The following is a 20,139-nucleotide window of genomic DNA, read 5'->3' as shown; positions in this document are numbered from 1 at the left end:
GGCCAGTAGCGTAAAACTAATTAACACACAGTACATTATTTTTCTTGTAGGAAACAGCGTTTTGGGAACTGGTTGAATAACAAGTCCGGCCTATGAGAATGCTGGTATGCCTACAAATTTGATTTTAACAAACATCTGCTTTTCTCAAAACTTTGTGTCTGTGCTTTGGGCCTTCATGGTTCTCCGCACCTCAAACATTATGCAGAATTAAGCTTCCTTTTGCATTGTATCTTTACCGAAAGTCTCATTTCGCTACCTTGCATCGTTCATGGAACTATGGAAAGTTACTTTTTATGCGATATATGCTCAACAAATGGCTTTTACGCTTCGTTAGACAGTTTTATTTTGCGATGGTTACGCTACAATCTCTACCACTTGGCTCTTGCTGCTGACCTATCTAAAGCGCGTGCTTTAAGTCCATAGGGAATATATGAGGGGACTGCTGAGGAGACACACGTCCCACCATATAACCCATTTGGAAGCTGCGACCCCGGCTTTTTGCGGCAAATGATCAGGCGTGGATCTGCACGATATGGGAGGACTGGCTCATTTCCGCCAACGCCGCTAATGGCGCAAGAAAGCCGCACAGTATTCCGCACATAAACTGTACGCGCCGCTGCCCGGCAAAACACGCGTGGTGAGAATTCTGGCAAGAATTCCACCCCGCCCACCGTTTCCCCACGGCTGGCGGTGCCGCGGTTACTTCGCGGTGGAGCCACCGTAACCCGATGGAGGGGAATTTACTGCACCCCAGGCGTACGGCCGGAATGTTTTGCAGCACGCACTTCGCCAGATACGGCGATAGCGTGCGAGAGTCGACGCAGCGTTCCTGGGAGAGAGAGAGAGTGTTTCCCTGCGTTCTGCTCTTTGCACGTCGAGTCCAGGTGCGGATGACTGCAAATCGATATCAGTCCTACTAGGAAGACCGGGAGAACGACTTTGTTCTAGATTTAACAGATGATACTGTTTGTTACACTAAATGTCGCCCACTGTTTATAAAGTACTGAAAACGTCTAAATATTGCTAACTGGATCTTTGCCAGGAAGAACTTCTGCCATAGCCCATGTGCTTTTTTGTGGCTGCGAGCTTCCTATTAGACAAAGCAATGCTTATCATTCTTGAATTTTCACTGCATGCCCAGCCGTCTGAAGTGACATAAACATTAACTGAATCCGGCCCTGTATTCTACCACAAAGAAACCGCGCTACGGCAACTTAGCTATCGACAAATCATGAAATCATTATATGTTTCGTAGTATCCTTCTCCAGCTGGTAAACGAGGTTAATCACCACAGGACGTGGAATAGCGCTCTCGTATGCACATTGGGGAAAGGTTAAGGAACTAAGTTGATTCCAATTCGACATTTATTCATAAGATTTAATATACACCTTAACAGATGTACACATTTAAGGGGCATAAAATTCTAACACTGTGTTCCCGTAAAGGGAAAGTGTTCTCATGGTACTAACCGTCATTATTCAGCGAGAATTAGGTTACCTAAGAAACGTAATATGGATGCTCAGTGCTCACACACAACAATTCGTAAATTCAATGAATAACCTAAGGCAAAATTCGCCATTTTCTAATCGTCAAAACTGGCTTATGACTTACAGCGAAAACAGGTCAGAAACTTCATCATGGTAACGATAAACGATACATGGGATGAATCATGAATGTTGAAGAACGAAATCGGTCTCTTTTGATTGTAGTTAAACGATGACAAAGTTACCGCGCGCGAGGAACCCAACACCGCTTCCGATAAATGGCTTTAAAAATCGTATAAAATTCCTTAAACAAAACTCTTAACGAACTCTCATCCAAAATCACCTGCCAAGCGTTTTGAAGCGGTACAACATACCAAAACCCAGCGCAACGATAGACAACCTATCCACATAATTCAACCGGCCTCGCCTCTGTGTCCAGAGACAGAAATAAAATTGGTAACCCAGAAAGTCCCCTCGAATTTACCAATTTAATGCGTTTGTAACTGTACCGACATTCATACCATCCAGTAATCGACCATGTTCAGGAAAGGTGGTTAAATGTACTTGGGGTGCTGAATATCAAACTCATTAAAAATGAAGATAAACACCAATCACTATAGTTCAGAGCGTGATCTTCATCCTGGCATGATAAAAATACGAGTAAACACGGACAGAGAGCCGGCCAGAGTGGCCGAGCGTTTCTAAGCGCTACAGTCTGGAACCGCGCAACCGCTACAGTCGCAGGTTCGAATCCCGCCTCGGGCATGGGTGTGTGTCACATCCTTCGGTTAGTTAGGTGTAAGTAGTTCTAAGTTCTAGGGGACTGATGACCTCAGAAGTTAAGTCCCATAGCGCTCAGAGCCATTTGAACTATCTGAACGGGAGCAGAAAAGACAATCTGCAGAACTACAAAAACTCACTAAAAGGTGGATAGACTCCAATCTTTCAACACCACGTATCTGTAAGCAGAATTTATTCGAGATATGAATAAAACTTTCTACTGTGAGCATCAAATGAGTAACTTGCAACACAATAAAGTCACGCTTTTAATAATTAGGGGTCTCAAGTGATTTCGGAAGAGACGTTCTGAGCTGCGTCAGGGAAAGTGCCCGTTGCTCTATTCTTCACGACGTATTTAACTTTAAAGGAAATAATACCGTTTTTTGACGATTAGACTAGTCTGAATCCACGATCAGTTGCCAAAAGTCATGGGAAGGCTCTCAGTCTGATATTAATAATGTTTCGCTCCTCTGAAAACCGTGAAAACTGTAGTAACGCGTCCAGTCGTGGTCGCTACGATCTGTTGCAATCCATTGGGAGAGATTTTGATCCAAACGCCTTATCAGCTATACAGGTATTGACAGAATTCCACAAATGTGTAATTCGTTTAAGATCGGGTGATTGGGGGGCGAAGCAGTAGAATGGCCATCAAAATACTTGCGTACAAACAGAAATGACAAATCGCATTTCACTATAGACACTCGGTATCTCCAGCAGGGTACTCTAATGTAAAAAGGGATGGACACAAGAAAGTTCACGTGACTTGCATCTCCTAATGATCCTTGTAGACAACCACTGGGCTTAATTGTAACCGACTGAAAGCAGTCGAGTCGGTGAAGACGAATGAATAACGTGAAGGACAACCTTGAAAGAGCGATTACTTACAAATGAAAGGAAGAAGCGGAGCTTTTGCTTCAGATTCTACGAATAACCTCTGCCTTTTCATCTTTATCTTTTCCGCCTTCCTTTTACTTCTAACACAAAAGCAGAAACTTCTAGCTTGTCAACCACCTTTGTTAAGTAAACATGGGCATCTCACCTCTCCGTTTTGTTGGACGTAAGAATTCCTTTCGCTCTATGTGTTTAAGTGGGAACATGTGACTTGTCGATTGAAGATGACCTTATCTCATTCAGATGAAAGCTCTATATTGGCAGAAAGTACAATGATACTTTTAACGATGCCTGTAGGAACGTAGTTGTTAGTGAAATCATACCTTCCGGAGACAAAAAGAAAGTAAACGAAGGCGACTCATAAAGTCAGACACTTACTTGAACCTAATTTCGGCGCCGAAATCGTCAGAAAACCGTTGCTAAAGAAAGAAACATGAGAACAAAGGTCATTAAGAAAGCGGATACAAACAGAATAGGAAAGGTATCAATTGCTACAAATATTTGGGAGAAGAAGCTCTGCTACCCACAGGTAGGAATCCCACAATGAAGCAAATTCACGTAAACTGGTGTATTGCTAACATTTATTTTAACATAGATTACACAGATTACAGACATTCTGCATTGTTAAAATGAAAGGGTTTTACAATTATTTTCCTTCTCCAAATTATAAATTTCAGGAGCATTGACTGTGCGTTTACACCATTATCAGTAGAGCACTTGAAGTTGTGTAGTGAGATTTATTTCCAGTTTCTATCTGGCAAACGAAACAGATAACGACTAACCTTTGAAGATAAGAGCGGAAATCTGTTTCCTGCAAGAAAACCAAAATTTCTCCATATTACTATATCATAACCATTATCATCATTAATGTTGTTATTAGTAGTAGTAGTGGTAGTCTAGCACTAAAGGTTGGCGAACGTTCTGTTGTTTATTGCATTAGTTGTGTTTTGTTACAGAAATATTACAATATAAAGAGTTTACAAACAACGCGCCATTTATAGACTTTCTTTTGTCATCAGTCTTCTGACTGGTTTGATGCGGCCCGCCATGAATTGCTCTCCTGTGCTAACCTCTTCATCTCAGAGTAGCACTTGCAACCTACATCCTCAATTATTTGCTGGATGTACTCCAATCATCCTCTACAGTTTATGCCTCTACAACTTCCTCTAGTACCATGGTAGTCATTCCCTCAAGTCTTAACAGATTCCTATCATTCTGTCCTTTCTTCTTACAAGTCTTTTCCGAATGTTTCTTTACTCTCCGCTTCTTCGTAAAACCTCCTCATGCCTTACCTTATCAGTTAACCTAACTTTCAAAATTCGTCTGTAGCACTACATCTCAAATCCTTCGATTCTCTTCTGTTTCGATTTTCCCACAGTCCATGTTTCACTACCGTACAATGCTGTACTCCAGACGTATATTCTCACAAATTTCTTACTCAAATTAAGGCCGATATTTGATATTAGTAGACTCCTCTTTATCAGGAATGGCGTTTTTCCCATTGCTAGTCTGCTTTTGATGTCCTCCTTGCTTCGTCCGTCATTGGTTATTTCACTGCCTAGGTACTGCTGTATTCCTTAACCTTATCTACTTCGTGACCATCAATCCTTATGTTAAGTTTCTCCCTGCTATTATTTCCACTAGTCATTACCTTCGTCTTTCTTCGATTTACTCTCAGTCCAAACTCTGTACTCATTAGACTGTTCATTTCGTTCAGCAGATCATGTAATTCTTCTTCACTTTCGCTGAAGATAGCAACATTATCAGCGAATCGTATCACTGATACCTTGAATTTTAATGCCAATCCTGTACCTTTCTTTTATTTCCATCATTACTTCCTCGGTGTACAGAATGAACAGTAAGGGCGAAAGGCTACATCATTGCCTTACACCCTTTTTGATACGAGCACTTCGTCCTTGGTCGTCCACTATTATTATTCGCTCTTGGTTGTTATACATATTGTATATAACGTGTCTCTACCTATAGTTTACCCCAACGTTTTTGGGAATTTTGAACATGTTGCACCATTTTACATTGTCGAATGCTTTTTCCAGGTCGACAAATCCTATGGACGTGTGTTGATTTCACGTTAGTCTTGCTTCAGTTATTAATGACAAGTCTAGCACTTGTCAGCTCTTGCCATCTTCGGAATTGTGTGGCTGACGCTTTTCCGAAAGCTAGATGGCACGTCGCCAGACTCATACATTCTACACACCAACGTTAGTTTTGTCGTTTTGTTGCCACTTCCCTCAATGATTTTACTGATTCTGATGGAACGTTATCTATCCATTCTGGTTTGTTTGATCTTAAGTCCTACAAAGCTCTCTTAAATTCTGTCTCTAATACTGGATCCCCTATCTCTTCTAATTCGACTCCTGTTTCTTCTTCTATCACGTCAGACAAATCTTCACCCTCATAGGGGCTTTCCATGTATTCTTTCCACCTATCCACTCTCTCCTCTGCATTTAACAGAGGTATTTCCGTTGCCCTCTTAATGTTGTCACCTTTCCTTTTAATGTCACCGAAGGTTGTTTTGACTTTCCTGTATGCTGAGTCTGTCCTTCCGACCATTATTTGTTTTTCGATGTATTCACACTTTTCCCGCAACCATTTCGCCTTAGTTTCCCTTCAGTTACTATTTACTTCATTCCTCATTGACTAGTAATTCTGTATTCCCGAGTTTCCCGGAACATTTTTATACTTCCACCTTTCATCGATCAATTCAAGTATTTCTTCTGTTACCCATGGTTTCTTCCCAGTTACCTTCTTTGTACGTATGTTTTCTTTCCCAACTTTTGTGAAGGCCCTTTTTCGAGATGTACATTCCTTTTCAACTGTACTTACTACTGAGCTATTGCTTATTGCTGTATCTATAGCCTTAGAGAACTTCAACCGTATCTCGTCATTCCTAGTACATCCGTATCCCACTTCTTTGCGTATTGTGACTAATGTCTTAAACTTCAGCCTACTCTCCACCACTCCTGTATTGTGATCTGAGTCTATATCTGATCCTGGGTACACCTTACAATCCAGTATCTGATTTCGGAATCTCTATCTGACCATGTTGTAATCTAACTGAAATCTTCCCGTACCACCCGGCCCTTTCCAAGTATTCCTTCTCCTCTTGTGACCCTTAACAGATAATTCGCTGTTACTAGCTGAAACTTGTTAAAGAACTTAATTAGTCCTTCTCCTCTCTCATTCCTTGTCCGAAGCCCATATTCTCCTGTAACCTTTTTTCCTACTCCTTTCCCGACTACTACATTCCAGTCCCCAAAGACTATTAGATTATATCCCCCTTTACATACTGTATTACTCTATCAATATCCTCATACACTTTCTTTATCTCTTATCTTCAGATTGTGACGTCAGCATGTACACCTGAACTATCGTTGTCGGTGTTGGTGTGCTGTAGATTCTGACAACCCTTTATCTGAACTTTCACTGACCCCTACTACATCTAGATTGAGCCTTTGCATTTTTCTTTTAAGATTTTCTAGTTTCCCTACCACATTCGAGCTCCTGACATTCCTCGCCCGGAGTCGTAGATCGTTATCCTTTCGTTTATTATTCAATCTTTTTCTCATGGGTAACCTCCCACTTGGCAGTCGCCTCCCTCCCCCCCCCCCCCCCTAACCCGGAGATCCGAATGGGGGATTATTCCGGAATCTTTTGCCGATGGAGAGATCATCATGTCACTTCTTCAATTACAGGTCACATGTCCTGTGGATACAAGTTAAGTTGATGCAGTGGTTTCCATTGCCTTCTGCAGCCTCATGCCGTTGATCATTGTTGATTCTTCCGCCTTTAGTGGCAGTTTCCCACCCCTACGACAATAGAGTGTCCTGTATCTCTGTCCGCACCTCCGCCCTCTTTAACAGGGCTGCTGGCAGAATGATGGTGTCTTCTTATGCCGGAAGTCTTCGGCCGCCAATGCTGACTATTAATCAAAATTTAAGCATCAGCGGGATTCGAAACAGGGACCGAAAATGTTTTGATTACGAATCAAAGACCCAACTTTTTTATGGGGTATGTTTGCTGCTAACCGTGCCACATCTGCATTCTGAAAATGTGAGTCTACTACTGATCATATTAGAAGCTATCTCTTGCAGAATGAAGTCAGAGATTCTCTTCATTCATGTGATTAATCTAATGCAAAGCTACAGCTAAAGCCGAGGGAAAAGTTTCTTTCCCCATATTGTCCCCACATGCTAGCGCTCTTGCTTCTTATTTTATTTATAAATTCCGAAGCTTAATCTTCGAAATTCGAAGCAAAACCTTTTCTTCCCTTCAGTCATACATCAGCATAAATGAGTCACCTCCTGCACGGACACAACCTAATTGACAGATCACCCTCTCATCCACCCACCAACCCGATGTAACTGAAATCGGGATTCATCGGACCGTGCCACACATTTTCACGGTTCCGTGGTCCCGTGACGATGTCCACTGGTCCATGGCAGTTGCTGAGCGATGTAGCGAATTGTTAGGAAAGAAACGTGAGTTCAGCTAAAGCTTGCCTTGGTACGTTCCTATAAAAATTTGGTTGCTGAAGTTCCATATTCAGAACGATGGTGATGTAATAGCGATCAGGCCATTTACCTTCCCGAACGGTTCCTCTTGTCAGTTACTTGTGGTGTGGAAATACAGTAGCTTGCAAGGGAACAATCACAAGTGTCGATAAACGATCTTGACGAAACGTGGTGGGTGTTTAGAGGGGACAAAATAGTGCAATACGTATTTCTTTTATGCCCAGTGTCGCTTTTAAGGGGTAAAACACACCCCGAAAAGTACTATGGAATTTTAAGTTTAGGGGCAATAGCTTTGAAACTGATCAGTACTTATATATCAACTTTTATAAAAAAAAAAGTTTTTCATATAAAAGTTGATATATAATTAATGTGCATGAAAACAGTATAATAATTCTTTTTAATTTTTCAAGGTACCCCACCACCATTAATTCTTTAAAATGAAAACTTTTCTTACAACATAAATTAAAGAAGCTTTCAAGCCTCTCGCAGGCATGTGCAACAGAGCTGGATCTTGAATTACCATTTTTGGAAGATAAGCTATACACATGTCGTAGTATTTACATCATACTTAATTAATATATTTAAGGATTGATTTCTGTTCTAATTATTTATTTAGCTATATCTGTCGTATGTTTGAAATTGTTATTTTACGTTTTACATTACTGTTTTTCTTACCGATTTATTTATTATCACTTTTTTAACAGCAAAAAATCAGTATCTCATTATTATGATAGAAAATAGTTACAGTAATGACAATCTGTAAGGAAATACTGGAAACAGGACGCTCTTTTTTACATCATGCACAAAAATAAGAGAAATTCCTTCACATCACATACACGATGGTCAGTGCGCTATAAAACAAAAGTAGGCAGAATTTAAAATCGCTACGGGTGATCCTCTAAATATCCTAATTAGTATCACGCATTTTTCAGTCCATTGGCAAGCCTTAACGTGACGGCTCAAATGGCTCTGAGCACTATGGAACTTAACATCTGAGGTCAGCAGTCCCCTAGAACTTAGAACTACTTAAATCTAAATAACCTAAGGACATCATACAAATCCATGCCTGAGGCAGGATTCGAAACTGCGACCGTAGCGGTCGGGCGGTTCCAGACTGAAGCGCCTGGAACCGCTCGGCCACACCGGCCGGCCTTGGCGAAGGGAACTGATTATTATTAGTGACTGCAATTTAATTTTTTCTCAAGTTGACGTTGACTTAGTCATTCAACAGAACTGGATCTGAAAATCGAAAGACGTGTACGTTCCACGGTTGTACCTGTGCCATGAAGGGCTTTGGGATCATCTGATGTTTCTCGTCTTCGGGTACGACACTCAAAACGTTTTTTACTTTAATTTTTTCGCACTGAGCAGACACCTTTGCACAGTTTTAAAAGAAAATAATGGTGAGTTTGAACCGGGAATTAGAGAATCTCTTTTTCGAGCTTCAAATGTCTCTGTGACAGCATCGAAATCTGTTGAAGATACGTCTGACTAGGTCGGAAGATATTGGGAACATGTTACCTCCCCCTGTGAGGCAGAAATATCCGAATTGTTGTTTGATTCTTGCGATGGTCTATGCCAAGGAGCCGTTTATAGAAGCGCGTCTGATGAAAAGGAGCTTTGCCATGTGGTGATCGCAAAAGCCTCGACGGTACAGGTACCTAAAATGCTAAATTATCTGTTTACACTATTTTGCCTCCTCTACACATCTGCCAAGACTGTATATTAACACTTGAGAATGTTCCCTTGTTAGATATCGAAGATCCATTCTAAACACAGCTGACAAATGAAACGCAGACTCCTGTGTACTCTTCAACATGCTATGAGAAACATCCTTGCGCCGCACGTTAACATCCCACGTTACAATTCGGTTGAACCGCAACGTCCTGCTATGTTCACTGTACGGTTTTCTGCAACACATTGTTCAGAAGCCGTGTCAACACAAGCAGCATAGGTAGCATCTGGTCGTTACAGTCGCGAGCTATACACGACACGTCTTGAAATACGTAGACCCTTCTAATGCTTTTCGGCAGTCCGTTTGGTTGGGAAAAGGGAAACAGTTTATTCACCAAAGTTATGAAATTATGACTTAATATATTGCTTTACCTCCTAATATCTCTAACCACGAACAGTCGGGGAATTCTCTAGTAGCCGTTACTAAAGTGCTGCAATGAAAATATAAATTTATCCATTTCATTGCTTTTGTTAGAGTGCAGGGAAGAGCTATTCACCCATTTAATAAGAGCCGTTCAGAGATGAATTCAACAAGAATATTGCCTAACGATGTAGCAGGCAACAATTAACTACACATTACACTTAAGGACATACAAATGAATTTCTGTAAAATATATTGTTTTATTCGATGATGTTTTCGAGAACATATAAGAACACAAAAAGAGAGCTTGATGAGAGAAACAACTGAAAACAACAAGTGTGGAAAAAGATAAAATCTAAACTCATGTTGAATGATCAACATGTTTTGTGAGTTAAGATGCCTGGAGGTTGCTGTCGGCAGTGATGTAATTTTCGTATTCTTTTAACGGCTAAAGACTATTTGACGTGCTGTTGTGTTTCTACCATCTATAGACAGCCGTCCTGCGCATGGTACAACAAGACACGAAATACAAAAATTGATAATGTTACATACTTATATCGCATGGCCCTTACAGAACGAAATTTTCTCTAGAGGCCTAGGTGATCCAGTAGGAACGAGCCAGCTAATTACATTGGAAGCATCGTTGTCTGTTTTCCGTATGAAGAGGAACACTGCACCCATGCAACCCGGTACGGGGGAGCCAGGGTCCACAGACACACTGACAAGTAAATCTACCCAACCGATACACTTCGATTTTAATCGGATTTGTATATGTTGTAGTACAGAGAAAAATGAGAGACAATTTTTTTCTATTCGTGCCCATACGACCATTAAGAGAGTGAAACACCACCTTGAAAAATCAAAGTGCATTCAGCATTTTTACCCGGTCAATTATATTATTGTTATTATTATTATTATTATTATATGATTCTAAATCCATACTATAAGATTATATTTATCTGAGAAAACTTATTAAACAACCCAACTACATTACAATTGGCATTGAAGTCGACATTTATTGGAGGCGCATACAATATTGTAGAGATATTTCTAGCTTATTCGTGACAAATGCGTCACTGGGATATCAGTTCACAATATACTGCATGACTAAATTTTATGTTAATTATGCTGTAGGTTTTTTTATCAGTCAAATGTCGAAAAGAAAAACGTAATATTGGGAAGAGGAGGATGGGAGAGGTCGGAGAGGATTTCGAAAAAATTACTTTTTCGACAAATGTGGACGCACTGTTCTGAAGTATATTAAGAACTCTATAACTCTTATTTGATCTGCTACCGTCTCAGCGGTATTCACTTACAAACATAAAACTCAGTTCTTGTCAAAGCGGTCTTTCACATTGTTAACGGTGGTATGGGCACGTATAAAAAACATGTCTCTGATTTTGCTGTACACTACAACATATTCATTGCCGAACAAAGTCGAATTACATTCCTTTCGTAGGTTTGCGTGTGAGGAAAATGTGCATCGGGTTGCACGAGTGGGAAATTGACAACCTAACTTTTGAGAGAATACGGGTTGTGTTGGGTTGTTTCGAGGGAGGAGACGAGACAGCGAGGTCATCGGTCTCATCCGAATAGGGAGTGACGGGGAAGGATGTCGGCCGTGCCCTTTGAAAGGAACCATCCCGGAATTTTCCCTGGAGCGATTTAGGGAGATCACGGAAAACCTAAATCAGGATGGCCGGACGCGGGATTGAACCGTGTTCCTCCCGAATGCGAGTCCAGTGTGATAACCACTGCTCCACCTCTCTCCGTAGAGAATACGGTTGTTTACTGTGTACGAGATGTATCATGATTGTTAGCCCATATCACAAATGATGTCGCTTTGTTTTCGGTATACTGGTATCTCACAAGCCATTTCTCTATAGATCATCGTTTCTCAACCTTTCAATCGCTCATACGATAACAACATATGTATTTTGAGGCTAAAGCTACACAGTTAAAAACATTAAAAATTCACAAGAATAAGTAATTTTATTCCTATTTCGCAACACTGGTCTGCTACATTGAGAATACTGGAATAGATGGCCCTCTGTAGCTCTCTGTTTTACAGGTAGCGCGGGTATAGTTGGTGGATTACCTCAGAGGACTCCGGGGTGCTGACGGAAAGCAGCACGGCCGTTGCGGGCTGCGGCAGTGTGAGGGGTGGAAATTTCCTGTTTGACTTTCAGCGCTGACTACCCACGGGCGTACGCGCCTCGTACCCAACATCTGAAACGGGGAAAATTACTCACGCAAGTACAGTGAATGCACATTTAAGAGACAGCCACATTCATACGTCGCACTGACGTCTGCTTACTTATACAACGCAGTTAGTAGACAGAATATGCAGATGACACGAAACTTCAGCACAATCCTAACATTTCTGCGTCATATCTGCTTTTGTAGGAACATAAACCTCGTGCGTATTTTGGTTGCCTGCGTTGTGTAGGAAGGACGGAACCCGTTCTCTCGAGGGCGAACCAATTCCCACGAAATTGGTTATGACGAAGAACGCGATTGCACAACTTGTCGAACGTCATGATGCTCTTATTAGCGTAGGAGCCAGGAATTATCTTTAAAATATACAACCGTATTTACATGCTGACTGCTTTCACAGTACTGCAGTGCACGTTCATAGGTACTACTTCGGACGAAATGTGAATATTTCAATGAATACAAGTCAAAGATTACTTCTTCTAGCGGGGAACTGACTTTAATTAAATGCATTGCGCAGTACTGATTCAGTCCTATTTACAAGTGCTTTGTATCAGTGTAAACGCGAATTTTTTTTATTATGTCAGAATGAATTTTGCTTTGCTTCCCTCTCAGTAAATCAACAGGCTTTTGAATTAATTTTTTTTTCGATAAAGTCCCTCCCGCCCCTTTAGCATTATCATACTCACCATTGGAAGGCACGCCCCATAAGTCGATAATCGTCGCCATATACGACCCCAATACCTGTACAGATGGCGTGCTTCAACATAGTAGTAAGGAAAGAGGATAGTGGAGGGAAAAGTGAGGCAGGCTGACGAATAGAAGGAAGGCGCACTTAATCTCACGTAGAGCGGCTTTCGTCAGCACGCTTTCGTTATCGACGGAAAATTAACCGAGGACGGAGGTTACGTCGCACCTACTGTTCCGGGTCAAGTGAAATCGATGGCACGCTGAAAACTAACTTATCGGAACATATGCCTAAATATTTTGTAAAACGAAAATGCAGTGGCCTGAACACTCTTACGGGTTTCACTTTGGGCACCCCTAACTTATACATATAAATTCGTCGAAATTATTTCTACATAATCGTTGATCCCAAGTACAACCAAACTCGGGGGAAAAAGAAGCGCCTGCAAAATTATCATTCCACAAACCACGAGAAACCACTCGCTAGATCGAGGTGTGCCTACCTGGACTTCAGTAAGACAGAAATACTCATAGGCAAAAGATCCGTAGCTGAGCGAAATGCTAGTATAGCGGTTACTATCCTACGGAAATACAATGGGAGCGTCGCGATGGCACCGTGCCTAACTGGGCAATAAAGATAACTATTGCGGGAATGCCCCTGGAGAATCTTGTCTTACTTAATGTGTCGTCAATATTTCGTCTGAAATGAGGACATTTGCAAGAAAAATTAGCAGAACAAATTTTTAAGCCATCATTGTAAAATAAATTAGAGCACCTCACAAAAGTCTTATAAGAAGAGGCAAGGTAGACAGTATTGCATTCTGTACTCTGCGATACTAGCTGTCCCGGAGGAATCCGCAAGTGTTTTAACAATGACAGACATTTGGTTAACGACGGTGCCCTTCATATTTTAAGGAGAATAGATGAATTTGAATGTAGGAATAGAATAAATCTCTTTTACTTCAAAAATAGAAAAATATTGTAAAATAATTTGTGGAGTTCTTTTAAGCACACTCTGACTGCTAGTTACAACTTCCAATACTTAACTATTTGTCTCGAACCTAATCAAACAGAGAGCTGCGTTAAAGGAAACGGTATCACGCTTTGTAATTATCATGTTACATGAGCATAGGTTTCGTTAAATGGTGAAAACGATAAAGATCACAATAAATGAAATATTATGCGTTTAAAGTTTTGTTAGTTTTGAAAAGTAAAGAGAAAATTGCAGGTAAGAAACAAGACAAAAGTCTAACAGATAAAAAATTCGAGCACTAATTTACTCACTCAACAACAGCTGTGTATCAACCTTTTATTTCGAAATTCATGGCACCGAAAACAAAAATTCGCTCTGAGGCATGCATATGTAACCACTTGCAGAGTGTCCGGATCACCACATAAAAAAAGAAACAAGCATTTGTCTAACGAAAATGTCGTCTGTTTCCCATAGAAGATTTTTCACAGCGCTACCGAACAACGTCGATACGTGGTGAAACGTCCCCACGTTCGCATGCACGCTTGAATCCAAAGTACCATCGATGAGATGGTCAAGCCAGCCCAGACCTGTATTGTACCACTCTTGAATGACGATTCTGTGTAAGTATGGCTCACTATGTGGTCGTTGTCCACATCCTGAGAAAGCTGTTTTACATCGACTCAGGACATGTCTGAGGATCCTAGAACGCTGGGGGAAGGTGTCACGAAAACAGCGTGTTTTACATGAAAGTTATCATCCATCAAGATGAAACGATCAGCAAAACTTTGGCGATACGACCCTACTGTTGATTGCAGAATCTCCTCCTTTTAGCGTACAGTACTGAGATTACCCCTAACAACAACGAGGAATGTTCGGTGGCCCTATGTAACATCACTCGGCCACCACCTGGCAGCAGAGGTTGGACATAGTGTTGGAGGCGTTCGTTAGTACCGAGCTGTCTCCAAACGTGTGAACTGTGATTATCAGGGTACGAATTGATCCGGCTTTCGTCCGGATATCCGGATACAGCATCTGACGCCAGCGCTGGTGTGTCCATCTCATTTCTTGTCCATCTGTAATAGACTACATGGTATTGGGGGGTTCGTAATGGTCGTCAGGAATGAATATTAGCTTAGTGTACTCGTCTTCTAATAGTCTGATTCGATATATGATGTCCTGTAACAACTTGAAACGCCCAATTGAGTTCTGGAGCACTCGGCCCAAGGGTCCCTGCACTCAATAGTCGGAGATTTTGATCGTACTGTGCATCTGTCGGACGTGGACGGTCTATGCGGTGTAGATCCTCAACGCTATACGTCAACTGGTACAGATTCCGCGTCCGCATCATGTCACTATGACTGCGGTGCATATGTCGAGAAATTTCCCTGATTGACAAGCCTTTTGACTGTAACGTGATGGTACGAACCCGATCATTGCTTCGTGGCATCATACTCTTTTCATCCCATTGTTCCATAACGTCTCTAATAAGTCGCAACGTGCATTATTTGTAGTTGAAATACTGAAATACATTCGAATGCGGCATTATACCCATAGAAAGATCTCATCGTAGCTATGTGTATGTTTACAAACAATGTTGGGGCCGACCTTCGGGTCGGTACAGGAACACTTGCAATAGCGACACACCTGCACGACGAGTCTCAGTGATGCAGCACTTCTGCTGATGTGTGTACATACATCTGGAACCTAAAAATTGGATCTGTCATTTGGAATAGCGTCAATGACGTGTGCATGGTGACATTAATACGGTGTGTGATTACCATCTGTAGTTCATACAACAAGATCGTGAGGATTGGATCAGAATGATTCAAGTTGCCCCCATACTGACGTTACACGATATTTCACGTGATGTTTTATTCGAAACATAGTGCTTTAATTCTGCTGCCGTCATTAAGTTCCAAAAAATCTGTTTCATGTCCTGCCAGATGAGTAAAAACAGATGTGGTCGATCATGGTGGTCACATCCATCACTACAATGCTTGTATACATTTAGTTTCTATATATTTATAGATGTGTGGGGTATGGGGCGTATTGTTTACGGATCCTTAGGCCGTTTATCTGCTACAGCTAATGAAACCAATGGATCAGTCTTCATACACAATGTTTTGCGAAACGGAAACTACGTCAGGTGAGGAAGAAAGCAATTTTTCTGCTAGTGCGCTACTATTTTTCGACCTTGATCTGTTTCCCTACTATTTGACGAGTTTAATCTTAATCAATATACTCAGTCCCAATTCAGGGGCTATTAGCAATAGGTAAGGACTTCAAGTGCTCCGAAAGATGTGAACGAGGTTTTCTAAAAACGAAACAAGATTGGTGATGCAAATGTGAGTCGTTAGCCAAGTACTATGATCAATTAATGGCGATTGCTTTCAAAGTAGGGCTCTATGGAGCCAACAACCATACACATTCGCTTCTCCCTTGAGGCTGTGCTGGATCGTGCTTCCCGGCAGAACGTAAGGACACTACTGCACCAACCGGTCGTCCGCTGCTATAGATTTTAATGACATTCAACACAGTCGCTAAAAGAATACATCGAACGCCAATATGACAGGAAAGATAGTAGTGCAAGTAAGTTCTATTCCTGAGTAACAGAGTGGCATTAACCCCATGTACTTCGTTAAAAGTCCGCCTTATTCAAAATCTGACGTCGATAGCTACACAGTCTTATATTTAGGATAAGCTGCATGCAGACTGTGCGCTTTTCTACATTAAGTACACTACTTTCAGCTAAGTAACTAATAGACAAAAGCAAATATTTCAACTTTAAGACGTCTTCAATGAGCAATGCTTTTGCGGCACGTGCTTGTAAACTGCGCAAACGAAAGGGCCGCTGCCTTGTAAACCAGTAACATTCGTCTGTGATGTGATGATGCTATATCACCAGATTTCGCTGTATGAAGCTACAGTAGAAGCTGAAGAGGAACTGATTAGTGAGGTCCTACCCGCCTATCTGATTCTACGACAGAAAACGTGGGTATTTGAGAGAGTGCTGCAAAATTTAATGTGACGACGTAAAGTAGACGTAGAGAATGGAACAGTTTCCGCGAGTTTAAGATACAAGTTCTGCATGACAATTAAAACAAAATATATTAAATTTCAACAAAGAATTATTTATCTCAAACTACTTAATTTTGCATATTCTGTCACCTTAAACCCTAAGATAATGAAGAGAGAGATCGTAAAATATAATTCTATAAAATGTTATGGCACTCCTAAAATAAACTAGGACTTGAAGAAGTATCATATTCAAGTGAGGAAGTAAAAAGATCGAATAATATTGACAATAAAATCAAGGGCAACTATTAAGACCATGTGAATATTACGAACATATCACGAAAATTTCGATGCAGCAAATTATAACAATGTACGTTATTGTAAATATCCAACTCGGCCGAAAAGCGTCGTTAGTAATGGTATAATACAAGAAGCCAGATACTTCAACTACCTACACTGTGATACAAAATGCGATTACGATCAGGACATACCACAAAGTTGTGTTTAACAGTATTTGTGAAGCAATCACCAGACATCTAGAAAATAAAATTCTGAAACACGTGAGATGAAAAGTCCATATCCCTGTCACTCCACCAACAAAATTTCGTGGAAATGATTTATAGGAGGCAAACAAGAATCAAGGAAAGCATACAACACAGCACGTATTTGAGGAAGAAGTGTTAAGGAATTTAAAAGAGAAACGTAGTTATCAGAATCTAACTCAACACACGTAGTGTGAAAGAGGAGATAGCTAGATGGAATACACTTTTAATACACTTTTAATAACTTTACTTTTGTCTTGACCCCACTTTTACTTTTCATCAACCTTACACGTTTCGACTTTGTCATTTGCAAACGCAGTGTTGCGTCAGTCCTATAAAAACACGAGATACATATCCCGTACTTGACAATGTTGACATGATTAAAAAAGTAAACTTCGTCCGAACTGGCCTTGGAAGGCCCAACTGTTCCGACCAGCCGCCGTATCATCCTCAGCCCACAGGCGTCACTGGATACGGACCGTATGTCAGTTTTCAGTTTATGAGACCGGAGCCGCTACTTCTCCATCAAGTGTCTCCTCAGTTTGCTCTCACAAGGGCTGAGTGCACCCCGCTTGCCAACAGTGTTCGACAGACTGGATGGCCACCCATCCAAGGGCTAGCCCATCCCGACTGCGCTTAACTTCGGTGATCTGACGGGAACCGGTGTTACCACTGCGGCTAGGCCGTTGGCCAATGTTGACATGATACAATGTATATAATATTTTTACTTGTCTAACATAGCACTGCCTTTGGAAATGATGGAAATTCGAAACGCATAAGGCTGATGAAAAATAAAAGTGCGGTCAAGAAGAAGGTAAAATTACTGAAAGTGTATCCATCTGGCCGCATCATCTCACAACATTTTTATGCAAATTGCAGGTCTTAAATGTTTACCGGTGTAAATCAAGAAGTATAAACCTCAACAAAATCGAGTCCGTGGATGATCGAAAAGTATATGGGAATCATAAAACGCAGTAAATGGCTTAAAAATGCAAATTAAGAAGAAGAAAAGAGTTAAGGATGCACTGCATATTCTTTCATTACAGTCTGAATAACCCGAAAGAGGAATGGAAATACCAAGTACTGGAACCATACGAATTAGGTCTTATTCATTTTGTAAATAAAACTGATTTTTCCTGCTGCCACCTAATTTATTGATCCCAGGTGCGATTCGCCTTTTTCTTGTTCTAAGGCGTCATCAGTAGGGTCAACAACGATATAGTATTGTTAGTGTTAGACCATTAAACAGTTCACGTAACAAATATTTCAATGCGTGTTGCAGAGGATGGCCACGCATTGAAACTTGTTACGTTTTATTCAATTATTACACAGATTTTATGCTGCATAGCATGCAAGTTTAAAACATTCGCTTTCACAACTGTGTACAAGGTGAATTTGAAAACCAGTTTAGTTTCTGTTACAGCCTCTGAAACGTCATAACAGTTTTCAGTCTTGAAGTGTGTAGTTTGTGTTGTGACGTAACAAGACTGTTACGCCACTTGAGGTAGCCGGTAGGATAGGCACGCGTACACACACGCCGATGGGCGTCAAGTCTGGAACAGGCTACGTAATTAATGCTATGAAGAAAAGTACGTAGCTGGATTAATACTTATCTTTAATCAATCATTGTGGTACATCGCTCTTGACTATACACAGGAGACTTTAATTACAATCACTGTAAGGCTGATGGCGCCTTGCTAGTTCGTAGCCATTAACTTAGCTGAAGGCTATTCTGTCTCTCGGCTAATGAGAGAGAAAGGCTTCATACATCTAGTCGCTAGCTAGGTCGTCCGTACAACTGGGACGAGTCCTTGTTCGTATCACGAGACCTGCCTTGTGGTGGCGCTAGGTCTGCGATTACACAGTGGCGACACGCGGGTCCGACATGTACTAAATGGACCGCGGCCGATTTAAACTACCACCTAGCAAGTGTGGTGTCTGGCGGTGACACCACAGTTTGGCCACATGGAGAATAATAGATTTAAGTTTTCACCGAGCGAGGAACTCGTATTATGAGATTCATGTAGACTCTTTAGAAAGCTACTTAATATTTGGTTTCCTTGAGTAAAAAAGGATCTTGGACAATTTATATTACATCACTTTGTGGCGTCGCAACTAGTGCGCGATCGCCCATTTGTCTATTAAAAGCTTTCCTTCAGAATGTACGTGGGCTGCAATGTAAGCTGGTAGAGTATTATACGATCAGTAACGGACGAGTTGTGTCCTGCAGACTGATGTCACGACCATCTGTTGCAGCTGCGCGTGTGAAAGCAGTGGAGTAGCGCTGGCAGGCCACTTACATTATACGAAACTAAAAATATTAATAACTAATAAAGGAATAACCTGAGTAACGTCATATTTGATGTACATCCTTCTGCTGTGAAAACAAACAATATGTCAAAGTCTGAGATCAAAAATAGTTGTATTTTTGAAGTTAGAAAAACTCCATAAAAAAAACGTAATTTGCCGACAGTCAAGAATTTAAATAAATACAGTGATGTAATAGTTCACCTTCAATGACTATGTACGATGTTCTGATAACACTTTCAGTGATCATATATAAATTTGGAAAGTTATTAGTTTCAGAAAACCTCTGTGACTTTTCTATAATAATAATTTCAAGAATTCTAAGTAATTATATGTATTGTGTGTTAGGGTGCGTGTGAAGGAGAATGCGTGCGTGAGAGTATGTGGGACGTTCGGCATTAGTAAAAATCATTCATGTAATTCTCTACAGGAACTGGCAAGTGTTCCAACTGTGTAACGTGGGAACGAATCCACTAGTGGTTCCCCTACTAGTGAATGTCGGATGTCCAAGTATGTATACTTATGTATAAGACAGCCAGAACATTCACGACTACATAATAAATTTCCAGATGTAGAGTAAAGCTTATAGTTCATTTTGTTTTGTTTAATTAATTAGAGA

Source organism: Schistocerca piceifrons, chromosome 4, assembly GCF_021461385.2.
Source record: "Schistocerca piceifrons isolate TAMUIC-IGC-003096 chromosome 4, iqSchPice1.1, whole genome shotgun sequence".
NCBI lineage: Eukaryota > Metazoa > Arthropoda > Insecta > Orthoptera > Acrididae > Schistocerca > Schistocerca piceifrons.
This window is presented reverse-complemented; position numbering follows the sequence as displayed.